Source organism: Schistocerca piceifrons, unplaced genomic scaffold, assembly GCF_021461385.2.
Source record: "Schistocerca piceifrons isolate TAMUIC-IGC-003096 unplaced genomic scaffold, iqSchPice1.1 HiC_scaffold_1365, whole genome shotgun sequence".
Classification (NCBI taxonomy): Eukaryota; Metazoa; Arthropoda; class Insecta; order Orthoptera; family Acrididae; genus Schistocerca; species Schistocerca piceifrons.
Genome location: NW_025727197.1, coordinates 32,501 through 37,500, shown reverse-complemented (window position 1 = coordinate 37,500; position 5,000 = coordinate 32,501). Strand labels below are relative to the sequence as shown.

Genomic DNA, 5,000 nt, shown 5'->3' with positions numbered 1-5,000 from the left:
AAACATACCGCCATCTGTAGGTCTCCCGCAACATGACCTCCTCCAACGACGATACCGCCATCTATGCGACGCCAAGCCGATTAAGACAGCGATGGCGCCACAGTGCCCGCCTTTCGACGCCACCCACAAAGCCTGCAGCCTCTGTCGACCATAGCACCCAATCTCCAGTGGCTCTGCCGCACGAAGCCGTGGACCGGCAATGACTCCACCCGCACCCGTTCGTGCACCACCCCAACCGCCACACGCGCACCTCCAGCGGATGAACGGCGGAAGTTTCCCGCACTCGTAAAGTGCAATCCACCCCTATAACTTGCGTTTCATGAAGAGTTATTTCCAATATGCGACATTCCCGCTGTCCCTATACATGAGCCGCGACCTGTACCACTTACGAGCGAGAGACGCGATCGCGTTGCTCACTGTACGGCGTCCGATACCGAGCCATCAGCATGTCGGTCCCCATGCGCGTTGCACTCGCACTCGCAGTCGCAAAAACGTGGGGCAAATATATTACGCGGAAGAGCTATAACAGACCGAGCCCCACTGCATGGGGGGAGTCTTTGTCACTAATGTACACAGATGGAACATTTTGGACTGGAACCAGATTACCCGTACACACGGCGCTGATTAGTAATCAATGCAGAGCCATCAAACTACAGCAAATATACACAACTGTCCGTATACATGCTGAAAGAGTCTGCCCACAATGGGAACCACACGTCAGCCAGACACTCTGATCACGCACCACTCTCTGCTTCTAACAGGCGCACATACAATATGTAAGCACCAGCATGGAACAACATCCAGTGCATCTTCTCCGCCACATTACACAATCCACACTATCACAACCAGACCAGGAGGTCCATGCGGAAAATACAATATCCCAGCCTTTCGACATCCACCATTGCGCAGACCAGGCACCAACACCCACACATGTCCTATACAACGGTGCACCCAACATCACAATAGTACCTCCTGTCACAGCGCACAAACAATGACATGAGTCAAAGACACAGGTCTCACACAAGCATAGAATTGGAGCGCCGCCTCTAATAAGCCAAAGGTGCATCCTGACGTGACAAATCTGATCATGTCACAAGCATTCACTTACTATAATCACTATCAACGAACCTGCCGCCCCCGCCCCCCCCCCCCCTACACCTTTCCTTACAACAACGTGTAACCTAACCTAACCTAACCTAACCTATGTTGTACCTTAACCTAACCTATGTTGTACCTTAACCTAACCTATGTTGTACCTTAACCTAACCTATGTTGTACCTTAACCTAACCTATGTTGTACCTTAACCTAACCTATGTTGTACCTTAACCTAACCTATGTTGTACCTTAACCTAACCTATGTTGTACCTTAACCTAACCTATGTTGTACCTTAACCTAACCTATGTTGTACCTTAACCTAACCTATGTTGTACCTTAACCTAACCTATGTTGTACCTTAACCTAACCTATGTTGTACCTTAACCTAACCCATGTTGTACCTTAACCTAACCCATGTTGTACCTTAACCTAACCCATGTTGTACCTTAACCTAACCCATGTTGTACCTTAACCTAACCCATGTTGTACCTTAACCTAACCCATGTTGTACCTTAACCTAACCCATGTTGTACCTTAACCTAACCCATGTTGTACCTTAACCTAACCCATGTTGTGCCTTAACCTAACCCATGTTGTGCCTTAACCTAACCCATGTTGTGCCTTAACCTAACCCATGTTGTGCCTTAACCTAACCCATGTTGTGCCTTAACCTAACCCATGTTGTGCCTTAACCTAACCCACGTTGTGCCTTAACCTAACCCACGTTGTGCCTTAACCTAACCCACGTTGTGCCTTAACCTAACCCATGTTGTGCCTTAACCTAACCCATGTTGTGCCTTAACCTAACCCATGTTGTGCCTTAACCTAACCCATGTTGTGCCTTAACCTAACCCATGTTGTGCCTTAACCTAACCCATGTTGTGCCTTAACCTAACCCATGTTGTGCCTTAACCTAACCCATGTTGTGCCTTAACCTAACCCACGTTGTGCCTTAACCTAACCCACGTTGTGCCTTAACCTAACCCACGTTGTGCCTTAACCTAACCCATGTTGTGCCTTAACCTAACCCATGTTGTGCCTTAACCTAACCCATGTTGTGCCTTAACCTAACCCATGTTGTGCCTTAACCTAACCCACGTTGTGCCTTAACCTAACCCACGTTGTGCCTTAACCTAACCCACGTTGTGCCTTAACCTAACCCACGTTGTGCCTTAACCTAACCCACGTTGTGCCTTAACCTAACCCACGTTGTGCCTTAACCTAACCCACGTTGTCCCCTAAAGTAACCCACGTTGTCCCCTAACGTAACCCACGTTGTCCCCTAACGTAACCCATGTTGTCGCCTAAACCTGCTCTGTAATTGTTATACGACTCGTTCAATTAGTGTAGTGTTGCCCACCCGCAACCCTCGCAATATAGTTCGCTACTCGCACTGCCCGCTCCCCTGTGTATCGCTTCATGTTAAACACCTTGCAAGTCTTGCTGACTTTCCACATGCTCCTGCTGTACACTGTAATGTGGATGGCAGCAGGACGTACATGCCGCCCCTCCCCACGTCCCCACCTTGCCCCCCTGCCTTCGCAAGCTGGTTGGTGAGAAGTTTGCATGTTCAATGCCCTTCGCATGCGACGTACTCAGGCTACGTTGTGGTGCGGCCTGTGTCAACCGTCCGCTAATGTCGTACGCGTAAACCACAATCTGTACTGCACATTCGTCCTTATGTACCGAATGATACATCGTGGCACATGTGTGACCGTACAACGACTGCGCCCAAAAACGGCGGACCATACAGTGCAAATATTGTGCACGCAGCTACGTGTCGTCTCCCTATGAGAGCTGGATTGCAGTGTGGTACGCCATAGAGACGTGTGGGAGGAACGGACGCCGTGGATGGCGATCAGCATGAGCTGTCTGTTGATGTATTCGGACCTAGTCGTCTCTCCTCACACACCGTGATGGCATGGTGCACCGCGTTCCATATCTGCGACATGCTACAGAGGCCGGTTGACAGTCGTTCGAGCAATGGACATCGCATACGTACGGGGGCCACCTTCCACGTATTGTCTAGGCGTGCACATTTTGTTGCGTGTATGTGGGCAGACGTAGTGTGGCGTGACACCTGACACAGGCATGCAATAATCGTTGAAGTTGCAAATGGCGATGGACGCCTGCGTTTTCTGGTGAAGTTACGCAAATGAACAAATGGTAACCTGTTGTGGTGCGGTTGTTCTCGCTAGGGGTGAATCGGTGATGGCGACGATAGGTTGAGGTACGAACCGGTTGTTCCAGCGATACCCACCATGCCGACGAAACTGAACGGCATCTGGGTGTGAAGCGATACGCGGCGGTGGCTGGGTGGGACCGTCCCCGGCCGGTGAGGGGGCGCCTCCCGGCGTGCTGGCCGCGCGGTGCGTGGGCGCACGCGCTACAGCCGGCTGGTGGGGGCGGCCAGTGGCAGGCGCGCCGGCCGACGGACGCGGCAGGCGTCGCAGCTGCGCGCCGGCGCACCCTGCGCGCGGCGCCGTGCGGCCAAAGTAGGTCCTCGCGGGCCCGGTGCGAAGCGCGGTGGACATCTTCAGTGTGCTGGTCTGATTGAGGACTGTGTGCGTTGAGGATGCGCCGCCGCCCGGCGCTCGGCGCCGCGACGCCGTCTGCTGCTCGGTCGCCCCAGCGGTTCTCGCTGGTGGTTTGTATCGCAGCTGTGCGGATGTGTTGGCGCGTGCGCTGTGCTGGGAGAGTTCGCTTCGGCACCCAAGTGGGGCTTTTGTCCTTCTGTGGCGCTGGCGTTGGAGCTGCCGGTCACCGTAGGTGGCGCGTGTTGTCTCCCGCCGGCAATGCCACGACAGCACGCTCCCGGGCCTCTGTCGGCAGCGGCAAGCTCAGTTGGGAGCACGGGTGGTCGCACCGAAAGCGTCTACTCGCCTAACTCCGGGCGATTGCGCCTCTCTCGAACCCGACCAAGTACTTGGGACGGCGCTGCGCGCCGCCGGGACCTGAGAGGGTTTCGAGGTGTATTGTGCAGGGGAGCTCAGCCTCCTCCTGTTTGCAGAATGATTGAGCGGACGCTTGCGTGTTCGCGCGGGCCCCCGGGACACACTCCCGGGCGGCCGGCTGCTCAGCTCTAGTTGACGCAGCTCCCTGGTTGATCCTGCCAGTAGTCATATGCTTGTCTCAAAGATTAAGCCATGCATGTCTCAGTACAAGCCGCATTAAGGTGAAACCGCGAATGGCTCATTAAATCAGTTATGGTTCCTTAGATCGTACCCACGTTACTTGGATAACTGTGGTAATTCTAGAGCTAATACATGCAAACAGAGTCCCGACCAGAGATGGAAGGGACGCTTTTATTAGATCAAAACCAATCGGTCGGCTCGTCCGGTCCGTTTGCCTTGGTGACTCTGAATAACTTTGGGCTGATCGCACGGTCCTCGTACCGGCGACGCATCTTTCAAATGTCTGCCTTATCAACTGTCGATGGTAGGTTCTGCGCCTACCATGGTTGTAACGGGTAACGGGGAATCAGGGTTCGATTCCGGAGAGGGAGCCTGAGAAACGGCTACCACATCCAAGGAAGGCAGCAGGCGCGCAAATTACCCACTCCCGGCACGGGGAGGTAGTGACGAAAAATAACGATACGGGACTCATCCGAGGCCCCGTAATCGGAATGAGTACACTTTAAATCCTTTAACGAGTATCTATTGGAGGGCAAGTCTGGTGCCAGCAGCCGCGGTAATTCCAGCTCCAATAGCGTATATTAAAGTTGTTGCGGTTAAAAAGCTCGTAGTTGGATTTGTGTCCCACGCTGTTGGTTCACCGCCCGTCGGTGTTTAACTGGCATGTATCGTGGGACGTCCTGCCGGTGGGGCGAGCCGAAGGCGTGCGACCGCCTCGTGCGTGCTCGTGCGTCCCGAGGCGGACCCCGTTGAAATCCTACCAGGGTGC

The 5,000-nt window shown here is 53.6% G+C and overlaps 1 non-coding gene across 1 annotated transcript in view; it reads left to right on the top strand.

The window, feature by feature from the left end:
* The first annotated feature begins 4,193 nt into the window (after positions 1-4,193).
* Positions 4,194-5,000, top strand: part of LOC124732866 — a 1,909-nt gene continuing 1,102 nt past the window's right edge. The window contains exon 1 of the ribosomal RNA XR_007008834.1: positions 4,194-5,000. This exon is cut by the window's right edge and continues 1,102 nt beyond it. This is a non-coding gene — a ribosomal RNA (small subunit ribosomal RNA).